This window comes from Ruditapes philippinarum, unplaced genomic scaffold (assembly GCF_026571515.1).
Source record: "Ruditapes philippinarum isolate M1 unplaced genomic scaffold, ASM2657151v2 ctg1041_1_1_1_1, whole genome shotgun sequence".
Classification (NCBI taxonomy): domain Eukaryota; kingdom Metazoa; phylum Mollusca; class Bivalvia; order Venerida; family Veneridae; genus Ruditapes; species Ruditapes philippinarum.
In genome coordinates, this window is record NW_026859119.1 from 52329 (window position 1) to 64834 (window position 12506).

The window sequence follows — 12506 nt, forward strand, 5'->3', positions numbered from 1 at the left end:
AAGAAAAAGACGTGCATAATCTCCATACTGCAATCTATCCATATACCAAGTTTCATAAAAATATTTTCAGTACTTTTCAAGTTATCGCGGGATCCAGTTTTGTGGACGGACGGACTGACGGACTGACAGACAGACGGACGGACAGACGGACGGAGGGTAAACCTAAAGTCCCCTCCGGTTAACCGGTAGGGGACTTAAAAGCTATAATTTTATCAATTATATAAATTACCAAACACATTTTGTAGAAAAGGCATTTACTTGTTCAAATGTATGTGTTTAACGCGTTCTATTTACGCCAACTTGAACAATTATCCATGTGTTTGGAAGAAATGTTGGATGTTAATAGTTTAATTGTCTTACATTTCTTTTTCCACACAATTATAAAACACAATCATGGACCATTAAAATAAATATAGAGAAAAAAGCATCTATCCAATTTAATTGGTCTACTTACGTCTACAAATACCACTGTTATACAGAGTTCATTTGTAAATAGCCCCGCAAAACATCGAAAAACGAGAGTGAAAAGGTGTACGTCGAGTTCAACGAGTTAATGTTCAACCTATTTCTCCGTCATAACTCAATCGATTTTTCTAAATTGGCATACATGTAAACCTCACCAAGAAGAAGTGTTGCGTCCGCGATCCATGTTCCATACATCCAAGGTCAAGGTGGCACGTTTCCTATAAAATAGCACGTCATTTCAAAAGAACAATTATATTAAACAATTCCAATGTAGTTATTTCTTTTCTCTTTTCAATTCATAAAACCTTTCTGCAATACGGGGTATGCGTCACTTTTGCATGACAGCTCTTGTTATACATTGAAACTGTAACAGTCTATTTGTTTCTGGCACCATTGTTACATGCTACTTTTCCTCTACAAGATAAAAACAAGCAAAACAAAACAGTCTTTAAGTTAATTTACAGTAACATGCGTCACGGTATGGAAGCGGCCTATTTCTGCGTTTGTGTTTTCTGTTGATTAAATTAATTGTTGGATTCAACTAATTTCAAATTAATGTCGGCTGAATTATTCATACATTTAATGTGAAAGGCCGACTATGTCCAGTAAATGCTCTTACTCTTATTTCCCAAGAACGTTTTTACTTTTTGTGAATTTTGTACCTGTCCGATATAGAAAATTGTCAATGGAAACAAAGTCAGTTATTATTCTTGCAGCTTTAAATTGCATTTTTCAAGGGTTTCTTTTCCGTATATTTGTACAGCTATGCTGTGAAACAGATGCATATTATAAAATTTGTGAAATATATGAAATGTTGATTTGATTGATTGTTGAACGTTAGATTTAGGTTCTAATATTTTGAAGCCGAAGAAAAATATTATAAACATGTATATACTCATGCCAGGACCGAGCATTTCCTAGGGTGACTTCAAGATTGTTTTGTGGCGTTGAACGGGAGTTAAATTTAAATTGATGCTATCAAAATCAATTTTACTTGTTCCCAGTTTGCGAAATGAATATACATTAAAAACTTCAGGCATTAGAATGTTAAAATATACTAGCCCTTGTTTTTAACATGACGCTATCTTCTGTAAAATCAATCGAATTGTGTCAGACGGACTGACAGGCGAAACATCACCAAAACTTGCGTTAAAATTGGTTTTAAAATAGATAAAGACAGACAAAAAACAAACAAACAAATGGAATCACCAATCACAAATTTGACACATAAGGTACAATGCACTCTCGTTATACTTAATTTGATAAATCAGACATTTCCTCTCTTTTAATTTGTTTAATTAACAGAAAACTTGTTCCCCGGTAATCAATATTTAGATAAGATTTATTGCTGCTGTATATAGTATTGTAGTTTTGCCTTAAATTATTTAATTAGATTTACTTTTATAAATTCGCCTTGTTATGGGGCTATCTCTGATATATTGTATAAAAGTTTTATAGGTCAAAACAGCCTTTTATATAAAGAAATGAAAAAACATATGATACACTTATTCTTTTATTGAAAGAGACCTTAATTGACATCCGCTGTTGTGCATATCAAAAGAATATAAAGGGGTGCCCTATGTTTATTCTTAAAATCATATTGTTGTTGTGTTTTGCTTATCATACCATGAGAAAGAGTGAAATCTCGGAACTATTACTCACAACAAAATTATATTCATGTCTTACCTTGTATCAAATGTTATTTGTCTGTCTATTTTAGCGTTAAATGAAATCAATTAATGTAGATTAAATCTGTATGCTATGTATCTTGTATAAAACATATATTCCATCTGTGCATTCCGAATACAAACATCAATCGTTTCCCAGTAGACTATTATACTTATATATAATTAAATGTAAATGCCAGAATCTAACTAGAATACTAAATAAGGTTAAACGACAGAGTCAATCACAAAACGGTCATTGACCTAATTAGAATAACCTCATTAAACACGGTAACTAGATTGATTGCTTTGGTGTAACGTTTAAAAGTGCAAAACATTATGAGATTTGTTTGTAAAACAGTCTGTAAAATTTTGTACAAAAGACATTAACCTTTTCAAATGTGTGTTTTTGCATTCTATTTACGTCATCTAAAAACCATTTTCCACGTGGTATGAACAACTGTCGGATGTAAACAGATTAATTGTCTTAGTTTTCTTCTTCCACTCTATTATCAAACACATTTATGTATCATTAAAATAAATTTAGGGAGAATAGTATCTGTCCTTATTCAATTTAATTGTTTATTTATGTCACAAATGACAACGTTACAAATACTGTCTGTAATTTCATTAATATTGCGTGTTGTTTTCTAAAGTTACGAGGAATTGGTATGATATTTTTTCTAAGTAAACAGCTTTTGTGCTTCATAGCATTAAAGCATGCATTTAAAGATAGGCGTTATGTCAATGACGAGAATCAGCATAATGTGTAGTAAAAGTTAGATTGAGTGTATATGAGTGTGTCGTTACTAACGTGGATTCTAAATTTAATACATTGCCTTTATGGCAGGACAGTCCATTGAAATATCTTATCGTCTTCTTGAATATTTTATATTTACCATCTTTTATTCGTTAAAATTACACCTCAAGGTCAGACAACCAATATATGTATAAAACCAGATTATAAAATAAAGCTTGGATCAACAGACAGTCATATGACTGCAAAACAGCTAAAAAAAACCAACAAAATTTGTAGGGGAAATTAAAAGCATTCGTCATTTGGAAGCACTTTGGAATCAAATATCGAGAATTATTTTATTTTCTGTCGGGACAAACGCCGGGACAAGGAGATACATTCATGAAATCCATTTAGTTATTTGGAACATTAAGTTTTTTGCATTAAACTTAAATCATGATGGTAGAATGTATGTTTTTTATGTTTCTATTGACCGACTTGCTGATGGGCATAGATAATAAAACATGCAAAATGTTTGGAAAATAATAAGTTCATAACACATATGACACATGTAGCATAATTATATTTTTATTTTATTTCGCCCAAGTCACCACAAAATGTAACCAATTAACTGTGAGCGTTTTAACCACGTGATGTTCAAATATAAATCCTTATCGGGTCCAATCTTATCAATTTAGCCAAGTTTTCATTTCCAGATTCCAAAACATTCGTATCAAATGCATTTCACAAATTATATTATAATTATTGTTTTTGTTTTTCAGTATATCTGAGACATTTGCTAAACTGCTTGAGCCATATTATACTGGAAGAACCATATAAGCAGATAAAATGTGATAGAGGTGCTGAAGGTTTTCACTTGAAGATCTTCCGTTCAAATTCTTCAAACCTTTTTGGCATTTCTCAAAAAGGAACTTTTAATGTCAGAGTATGTCAAATGTCATAATCATGCAAAAAACCTATATGTAATTTATTGACGTGTTAAGAATGACTAATGTAACCTTTGTCTTCTATTGAAGAAAGAAAAGATCTTCTGTCTTCTAAACGAAGAAAGAAAATTGCAAGACGTGGCATGTCATTAATAATGTTTACATATTAACTGTTTGACTAAAAAATGAAACAATATTATTAAATGATGGAATATCGACAATTCTATAATATTTTTCACAATTGCATATGATTTCATAATCGTAAAAACAGTTACAGTTACAATTTCGTTTTTATGTAAACTGCTTCAAAGATTTGGTCCAAGTGTCACTCTAGAACATTATTGTCTGATATTGTTAAAACATCTTAAAAGGATTAGAGTAGATTAACATCATAGGATGGTATTAAGTTGTTTATAAGAGTGTTATTACGTGATATATTTGGCTGCTAGCTTGTTTGTTTCAAGTTCAATGGTCTTTTGAAAACACCATTACACATTTTTTGTGTCTCTCTAAATGAACAGAATGGGTTGAATGTTTTATATGTCCTTGTATGTCTTCTAACTTTTATATATGATACATGTTATGTTAGGTTTCACTAGAATTTATCTTCCATCTATTTTTTACCTAGTCTCCTATGAAGAAGAGCTATAACTTTTACTTCAACTTCAAACCGAGTCTGCAATTCTTATGTTATTTTGTTGTGATTAATGCTTCCGAGGGATCACTTTGTTTCCAGAATTTTGTACTTCACAACAGCAGGTGTCAAGTGCTGTGTGGCAGCCGTAAAAAGTTGCCCCGTACTTCACTTCAGTGTTGTTATATTTTCTGGTCCTTCGGGATCATTGATGCCAACACTATAAAGTGTTGAGAATTGAGTACCGCTCAAGCCGGTGCTAGGGGGCGTGAGGGATGTTGCACTTATTCATTATCCCTCATGTACAGACTCAATCAAATCGAGTCTGCAATTCTTATGTTATTTTGTTGTGATTAATGCTTCCGAGGGATCACTTTCTTTCCAGAATTTTTCTTTCATCAATCCACTTCAAAAAGTGGTGGCGACTATATTGGAATGATTTGACACGTCTGACAGTCGATCGGTCCGTCTGGCTATTCTGCTTTTATAAACACTTTTTAATATAAAAGCCTTTTTCTTCAAAATTTGGCACAAATGGCCACATGACCAAAGCGATGTGCAGAGCTTCTACAACAAGTAAAGATATGAATTAAAAGGAACAACACTGCAATTTTGATCATTTAATGTAGGTATGAACTAATATATGGTGTTAAATATCGAATAATTTGCTCAGAGTATTATCACTTAAACAAGGAAATTTGTAATGACTGTATGAGCTGTTAAGTTTATTTGACGTATAAGTATTTGATGCCCCGAAGGGTGGCATATTGAACTCGCACCGTCCGTCTGTCTGTGCCCCCATACTTACACATCATTCTTGGACTGTAACTTTGCCATGCATTTAAGGATTTTAAAATAACTTGCCACAACATGATGATATGTTGCGTCTAAGACCCATGTTCCTAACTCAAAAGTCACGGTTACACTTACAAATCGAAGGTTCATATTCTAACAATGAGGGTTTGAAGGTACACAAATTCGTGTCAGGACAAGTTCAAGGTCACACTTAAAGTTCACACCAGAAGAGTTTGAAAGTTCACCTGGAATTTTGTCATACATTGAAGATTTTAAAATAATATCTACAATATATACAATATCAGGAAAACATGTGTCTAAGGTCCATGTCAGTTCCTAAATGGTCAAGGTCACAATTAGAGGTTGTAAGGTTTTAAAATTCTAAATTCAAAATTTCACCATTTCCGTGTTTAAATATTGAATTCTGCTAAAGCCGGTGCTAGGGGGCGTGGACGGTAACTTGCACTTTCCAGTACCATTCATGAACAGGCTCAATCAAACCGAGCCTGCAACATTTTCAATATTGTCGTGTTGGGCTTTCTTTAGGGATTCTGTTTTAATCTATTTTAGGTACACATTTGTCTCTGAACTGTAACTTAGTCATGCATTAAGGATTTTGAAATAATTTGGCATAAATATGTACCACATCAAGACGACGGGTCGCGTCTAAGCCAAATATCCCTACTTTACAGTTTAAGATGATACGTTTGCTATATAGCGCTTCATTTCTCAAGAACAATATTAAACAATTCTTTTCTATTCATAATACCTCTCTACAATACTTACGAAAACTATTCGGGGACATGCGTCACTTTTGCGTGACATCTCTTGTTATATATTGTAACCGTAACAGTGTTTTTGTTTTTAACGATATAGTTGGCATCACTGTAACACGTTAACATTCCTCTACAAGATGAAAAAGAAACAAGATCATCTTTAGGTCACTTTGACAGCGATTATTTCTGTTGTACTCAATGTTCCTTCAAAAGTTCTAAAGCGTCATTGTTTAACTAAAAGAACTGAATGCAGATACTTATTCATGTACATATATATGTATATTACCACTTTGGCAAACATACCATCAAGGTCTGCCAGGCAGTATATTTATTTAGTCTAGGTTAGGTTCCGTATAATGTGTCTGTCACAGAGTATTATAGTAAAAAATCTCTCTCAAAAACACATTTAAAGCAATATATTTATTTTTCTGTATCAAACTGACACAGATTATGATAAAGAAAAACATTCACACGTAAAAGACATGTTTCCTTTCCTCTGTATCGATTTTTCATTATAACTACTAGTTAAATATATTAGTTACTTCATCGGTTTCTTATTTTTGTAAACAGACAGACGAAGTAAATTCACCGCTTTAAATATTTTGGGACATAAGGTGGCTGCCGTGTTGGGCTTTCTTTAGGGATTCTGTATTTATCTATTTTGAAGTGCCTTCTGGGTGTTCTACTCGAGTGAGTTGGGGGCCGCGTCCTGTGAACGTTGCCTTTGCCTTGTTGATCTTTATTCTTGTTTTTTTTTTAAATAGTTTTAAGCAATGTTTAAAAGCGTGTAAGAGTTTTACATCACCAATGGTAAAAAAGAATTTAATCCATAATTTAACTGCGATTGAATTACAGATTACCATTTCTGTACGAGTTAGCTGTTTGTTTTTTGTTGTAAAGTTAGAATCGTTTGTAAAATTATAATGTTAAATCAGATTCATATTCATTTGTTAAATGTTCATGTAAATTTCATTTGTGTTGAACTTTTGAATTTTAATATTTCATAGAATCTATAATTTGTGAAACTAACTAATAATTTATTATATTATATACACTCATGCTATGCATTTGCTCATGCTAGGATATATCATAACTAAAGGTGACCCATAGGTGTTTTGTTAAGTTGCGAGGAGTTAAATTTGATGTTATTAAAATCAATTAAGGATGTTTCCTGTTTACTAAAGCAAAAGTAAAAACTTTATTTCAGTTTTTTGGGGATTAAAATACTGGTAATTGTTTTTACCATGCAGTTATGTTCTGTAAATGTAATATATATCTTGAATTGTTTGAGACGAATTCAATGCCAAAATATAACCAAAATGCACTTAACTTGTAAATGAAGCCAGACATACAGGAAAGCAAACCAGCAAATGAAATCATCAATCACAAAGTTGATGACTTGTATGTTTCACTATTGATTCTAATAAAAAGCTACAATGCAATCTCATTCTATTTTGATAAAGTAGATATTCCTCTTGCCATTCGTGTAATTAATAGAATACTTGCGCACCAGTAATCAATATTGAGATAAGATTTATTGCTGCTGTATTTTGCACAAAATTAGATTTAATTTTGTAGACTATAAGTCTTGTTACACGGTTATATAAGATGTAGTGTATTAACTAATGTTTTAAAAGTTAAAATGACCCACATAAAAATAAATGAAAAAATATGATAAACGTATTCTGAAAAGCAAAGATCCATGTATTAATATCTGCTCTGTGTGAATCAATTGGGGATATACATGATATATTGTATCTTATTTAAAACTATCTAGTTATAAATAAATTAAATAAAAGCAAATGAGATAAAAGCATTATGAAAAATGAAAAAATCCGGCATGCACACAATGGACGAAGACTGGATTTTCCTGTTTTCATGAATGCATAAAATGAAAAAAAATCCAAGGAGACAATTATTAATTGCGTAAGATCAATTTGTTATTATATGGCTGTCTTTCTTGAAGTGTTGTCCAATGAGTGTTTGAAGCATGAAAGTTTGGTGAAAATATTCGTGGTCTTACTTATGACGCCAACATCGCTAGTGTTCATGTTAAAAACCGAGCTAAGCTTATCTTTTACACACAGGTAAAAGTAATAAAGCATAGTGGACTTCACATTCAGTTCAGGAGCAGTATTATATAACATTTACATAAAATAAATAAATAATTTGAACCGAAGATCTTTAAACACTCTTGTATCTCAAGGCATATGTAAGAGACCAAATGTGGAAAATATTGCTGGATGACAATTCAATATTCAACAAAGTTTAAAGACAATTATTCATTCAAGATGGCTTTCGCTGAAAAACAGATGGCTAATTCCAAAAATATATAATAGAATAATTTTAAGAAACCTTCTTTCAAAATTAAACTTCAATTTATCTATTCTCTTAATATAAAATGGTACTTTTCTATACCTGATTAACATGTATGCTTGCTATAAATCAAAACAACTTGTACAACATTTTCCGATTATTAAATGTTTTTTTTATAAAACTTGTCATATCTAATATAGTTGAATTTCTTTTGATAAAGCTTATTAAATACTTGGTATAGCATATCAGTCGAATGTTATTGGAATAATTGGGTGCCACTTGCTACATGAATGAATTTAAAGAGGCATTCAGCTCTTCTAAGGGTTAAATATGTTTTTGTTAGATAAATCATTTTATAAAATTGTCAAATCAAAACCATTCAGGTGGAAAATGATATTTGCCGACGATAAAATACATATTATACATTGAAGAAACCCCTCGTTAGGTCCGCTCCCTATAGTTCACTATCTAGAGCAATCGTCAAACTGTAGAGTTTGTATTTTATACAGTTTTCAAATAAATATAACCTAAATTGTTTGTATCAACATTAATTAAAATTGAAAGTGCTTTTCTTTTTGTTAAAATTGTTTTTACTTTTTTATGTAAAGCCGTACTTCAGTAAATAACTTTATGCCTATTCTGTCCAATATATCAGTCTATAGAAATATAAAGTGATAAAATAACTGCTGAATATTTCTTATAACTTATCATGAATTAATATAATTTCATCTCACCCTAAATTACCTTATAGTTTCTTTATTATAATAAACAATTGTCTTGTTTGTTCTGTAAAAGTTAAAAAGAACTATTTACTCTTCGTTTTCTTTTAATGTAGGACATTTCTCCAAGCAAGTATAAATAATTGAACGTTTGCCAGACAGTAAATCGATCTAGAGATTCAAATAGCCTATGTTTATCCTGCTATATCTACTGCAAATTTTGGAGTAATATTTTTATTTTGTTGCAAAGAGTAACAAATAATCTGTATAACTGGTTAGATGATTCATTTAACACTTTGTTATTGTAAAATGTGTGCCTTTTCCAGATCTTTTCTTATGATTTACCTTATTTTGCCTTTAACATGGATTTCATGCAAAATTTCATTTAATTTTGTTTTCATTACTTAGCTTTCTTTATATATTTGAAAGTAAATTTTCTTCTAACATTACCGTGTTGTTTTTTTTTTAATTTTGCATAAAAACAAAGATATACAATAAAACTGAAAAGACATGAAAATCCTATTATTTACCCGTATGACTGTTCTTTAAATTGACACAAAATAATCACTCTTTTATAAACAAATGGGCAGTTATGCAAAACAATTTATTAATCTTTTTTTATCAATATAATGGTAATATTTTCATTATAAAATAGGCACTTGCACCTAATTATCAACATTCAACATTCAAATACTTATCATTAAAATGTTTATGACAACTTTTGTATTTTAAGTTAAAGGTATCATGTTATCAAATATTTAAGATAATATTATACCTAATGCAAAGCTCTACTATATAGAGAAAACCGAGAGATAATAATGACTTGATTTCTTGAATAAACAGATTTATACACATCTCTTGAACTCTTAAAATAACGATCCCTCGGCTGGCAGACATACATTTTAAATACTCAGTATCGCTAAAATATTTCAAAAATATAATTTTTGACACACTCACTTATTTCAAACAGATTTGCTCTCAATTGTTTTCGAAATGTTAATATGAGGAAGTATCAGTATGCTTAAAGTTCTCATTCATAATTTATAAGACAGACAGAAAGATTAACGACGTCGTAAGTCGAGAACAAATGAACTTTTCCTTCTCGGAAAGCTTGTCATTTCAAAGAGCACTATATTTGATGAATGGCAAACAACGTAAGTCATAATCAGATTTCCGTTAGATACTACAGTTAGATATTATATTATGTTATTATATATCTATGCTTAAAGCTCTTATTAATCATTTATAAGATACACAGATTCGTAATTCGAGAACAAATGAACTTATTTGCTCTAATAGCTTGTCATTTCAGAAAGTACTATACATGTACATGTATTTGATAAATGGCAAACTTTGCATATCAAGTATATCAAGTATAAGTATTGATACATGCAAGATGTGTTTGTACTTTTAAAAGATATGGCGAACAGCAACACAGTGACATATGTTTGATTAGCAAAAGACAATGCAAAATAAATAAATAAACAAAAGAACAAATACCTGATAATGCAGTGTTTTACATAAGGTTATCAAAATTCTTCGGTAGAGAAGTTTTACAAGTTTGTTTCCTTAATGATATACATTTGTAAATGAACTGTTTGTTTTGTAATCATCTTTTAAAGGAGAGATCCGATAAGAGCAAAGAAAACAAAAATTACAAAGTTAAAATCGCAGATCAAGTTTCATTGAGATGATACTCTCGATGGATAATGAAAGGTCATTAATTTCTTACGTCCAAGCACCGACTTGGTAAGAGTTTCTATATATAGTTTGAAAATAGATGTTCGAGACATTTTAAATCCATAGATGCGTTATAAAACTGTTGGCAATTTTACTATGAATTCTAGAAAACATTGTAATGAAGGCTCGTTGGTTGTACGATTTTACTTCGTGTATCTCAACATGCACTTTTCATTTCTCTTTTTATTTATAACTGTTCAAAGATGCACAGTGAAAGTTATATTTTATTATATATTTTGTGATCCTATATGAAAATATACTGCAGATATATCTGATAAAACAATGTATTTAGGAATGATGCAAGTCATTGTTTTATGCTGATACTTATAACCTATACTTTTAATAATCGGTGTCAAGAAGATTGTTATGGTTTATGGTCCTTCTGGGTACCTTGTCGCTGGTTCTTTTTGCTGGGTCGTTTGGGGATTGCGTTCATTGAACGCCGCCTTTCTATGGTGATCTTATTTATCATATTTTACGTCTCAGAGTGGGAATGTGACTGATTATGGTTAATAGAATATTTTCTGAACAAATAGAACCATAGACATTATTACTGTTTTCTTAAAAAGGAAACAATTTGATGCAAAGCTGTTCTGTATATTAAACGATTGATATAACCATTATTGGCTTTTATTATCCCAGAAAAGTACATTATGTGCTGAAAATAAAAGTGTTCATACATGTATATTTTATATAATTACCACATATTCATAATAAACAATAAGGGATCAGATGCAGGTTTTCATACATACACTGACATAACTTTGATAAAAGTGTCTGCCTCTCAACCCAGGGACCATGGGTTAGAGCCCAAATCGGGTCACGATCATGTTTCTTCATATGACAATAGTTCTGGTTGGTCCTAGGAAGCGGACTAGGCGGGTATAGAGTAATCGAATGGTCATAAAGATTAATCCGGTTTGATTTGTTATTGACATCGAAATAAAAATCAACATCGAAATTATAAATGAAGTAAGAAATAAGTATCATTGGCATATATATCTATATAATATCTCAAAGTTATCAGCAAGTATGAGCTTTTGACAGAAAAAAATCATAGAACACAAATGTTCCACAGGAATGGAATGACTAACAAGTACTCTGCAAGCAATTCTGTCCATATTTTTTTTATAAATGATGAAATATATGGTATACAGCGGTTAGTAGATTTGAATAACATTAAACTATATTTCCCTTATTTTCCTTTCTGAATATATCTACCAGACGCGAATAGAGTTGGCATAAAAATCTCTCCGGTTGGACTTGATATTAATTGTATGTCAGTCGGAAATTCCTAAATCTTTACATTTCGGTACACATTTCCCACAGAAAATACATTTCCGTAAACAGTGCGTGTCAGTTTTGAAAATCAAGACTTATATTATAACCTCAAAGATTTAAAATAGAAACTCCCAAAAGAGCACTTCAAAGGTTTTCGAAACTATAGTTTTGTACTAAAATACTAAATAAATACGGTAAAGTGTACTTGCAGATCTCCTTAATCATTATTTTTCTTATAAAAAATCAAAATCCGTAATACACAAGGTATTAGCTAGTAATGGGAGGACACTTGCTTTAAGGATTTTTCAAACGCGCCCAACTAATTGTTTAGTTAATAGTCAATCTTCATTTCTTAATATATAGAAATAAACCATCCCACGGGACCAGAAAAAAACTTTACATTTTGATGCAATACATGGCAACGTTTTATAGA